The sequence below is a fragment of the Frankliniella occidentalis genome, unplaced genomic scaffold (assembly GCF_000697945.3).
Source record: "Frankliniella occidentalis isolate FOCC.00 unplaced genomic scaffold, Focc_3.1 Scaffold188, whole genome shotgun sequence".
NCBI classification, from domain to species: Eukaryota; Metazoa; Arthropoda; class Insecta; order Thysanoptera; family Thripidae; genus Frankliniella; species Frankliniella occidentalis.
Genome location: NW_026267314.1, coordinates 191,878 through 194,106, shown reverse-complemented (window position 1 = coordinate 194,106; position 2,229 = coordinate 191,878). Strand labels below are relative to the sequence as shown.

General features: G+C 51.5%; 1 long non-coding RNA gene across 2 annotated transcripts in view; it reads right to left on the bottom strand.

Moving 5' to 3' along the window:
- The window catches only part of LOC127750428 (uncharacterized), a 54,511-nt gene that overhangs the window by 9,813 nt on the left and 42,469 nt on the right, over positions 1-2,229 (bottom strand). For both annotated transcript variants that reach the window (XR_008011677.1, XR_008011678.1), the window contains exon 2: positions 1,363-1,526. This is a non-coding gene — a long non-coding RNA (uncharacterized LOC127750428). The remainder of the gene's footprint in view (positions 1-1,362; positions 1,527-2,229) is intronic.

Here is a 2,229-nt window from a genome sequence, read left to right as displayed (position 1 = left end):
GAGAGAGAGAGAGAGAGAGAGAGAGAGAGAGGGGGAGAGAGAGGGAGAGAGAGGGAGGGAGAGGGAGAGAGAGAGAGAGCAGGAAACTAGTGCGTGGTGGCTGGGGGTGTAGGATGCACGGGAAGAGGGTAAGGTCAAGGGTGTACGGTCACGTGAGCGAGGCCCCAGGCCATCCCCTCGTGACCCACAGTGTTGCACAACCTTACCACCAACCCTTGTAGTTACCGTAATACCCTCCCCCGAGCACCTCAAACTAGTGCGCCATTTTCTTTGCTCCCCTGCGGCGTTTCCCCGGCGTCCTTCACGTCGTTTATTTCCTCCCCCCCCCCTCCCTTCACTGCAACATCAGTTCGGTCTGCTCGGGCTATTCTGCGCTAGGGTTGGGGTAGTGTACCGTGTGTTTTTAGACAATCCCCTAAAGACTGTCTCTACCATAAGGAAAAGTCGCCCCCTCCTCCCCTCCTTGTTTTTTTTGAAAATATCTTAATGAATTTTCCGGGCGCATACTTTGTTTTCATTTAACGCGATTATGTACAAATTTCTCGAAATTTCTTCATTCAGGCGTATTAAAGAAAAGAATACAAGCACACGGAAATTTAAGAGCCATGAATGAATCAGTCCATAAAAAGTTTAGTGTATACTGCCTTACATTCGCCCCTAAGGCGCCATCATGGTCCTTGCGTCCCAAACGAGTCTGCAGTCATTCAAAGAAACACCCGGTACACACCAACAAGTAGTGGGATGGGCGAGGCGAGGCGTCTCCCCTCCGCCCTGTAAAAGTCATAGCCTCAAATTAATGGGATTAACCCTCGGTCTGGGCCGGTCGGGTCGCCGAGGGAGGTAAAAAGGCGTCATGTAGAGTCCATGCAATGCGGAGTTCGCACCCTGGGAAGTGACTAGGTGGGGTAGGAGGGTTGGAGGGCAGGGTCAGTGCAGGTTAGGGCGGCGCAGGGCGTGGTAGGGCCGGGGGCAGGATCGGGCAGGGCAGGAACAGGACAGGTGTGACAGGAGTGGAGTGGCAGAGGCCACACAGTCTCGATACACTCTTTGAGCTCAGTCAGGGCGGGCCACCACCTCCACGCAGCTGCTTGGCGGGTAGGCCTACCCAGCACATTGCAGGCGCTACCATAAGCGCGGTCGCAGGAAATGTCTATCGCATCTTAAGATGAGAGTACAGATAGCAAGAAGTAGTCGTACTGTACAGTATTCAATCCGGGACAGGCACGGGTACATCTGTGTGCACAAAGAACGCCTCCATACTTCTTCCTCACAAGAATAACTAACTTATACAGCCCCGATAAAGTCAACGTTACCCGACTAAACAGACTTTTGACAGCGCTAAACTCATACAATAATACCCACCGAATCAGTCGAAGTTACTCTTTTTCGAATTAATTTAAAAATGTGTTGCGGCGCCTTTGTGAGACGGCCCCTCGTGTCCAATCAGCGCGCGGCCTTGCATCCGGCGCTAAAGGCGAACATTGACAAGGCACGGCTATAAAGCTCCGCGCAACGGGATCCTCTCTCTGCAAAAAAAAAGAAGAAAACAAAATATGATCAAAGAACGCTTACGATGAAAGTTACACTACACTAAACGGTTATAGGGAGATTTTTCTCAAGTGCTTAGTTGTGTAGAATTTGTATTGATAGTGTAAGCTAGGAGTAATGTTTTAATACGCGTGTTAAAAAAAAGTGCACATATGATGTTAGTAATGTCATTACAAGTGATGAATAATTCGTCATCCGTGCGGTTGGAAAAATCGAACGTGGGATCTCATCTCTCACAATGTGACATGCGTTGATAAAATAGAAACGCCTGAGTACAGAGGCTGGATGCCTGGCGTGTCTTCGGCCTGTCATCGCCTTGACGGGGAATGCGAGAGAGAGAGAGAGAGAGAGAGAGAGATAGAGAGCGGGAGGTGCGCCAATGCAAATCTCATTGTCTGTCTCTATGTACACCCTTATCAATTAGACAATTATAAAAAAATAAAACTCCAGCCTTGCCGCTCCTGAAACGGGAGCAGAGCGTTGCCGGTGCCGGAAGGTCTCTCGGTTGCATTGTCTACACGCTTACGTACGAAGGTCGCGGTATTACAGCCCGCTGCCGGACTGGACCAGAACGGAGCTGGAGCAGGCTGGAGCGGGCTGGAGCGGGCTGGAGCATGAGAGAGGGCTGGGGGCACCGCACCTGTGCTAGTACGCTCCCGCCCCGCTCCCGCCCCGCTCCCG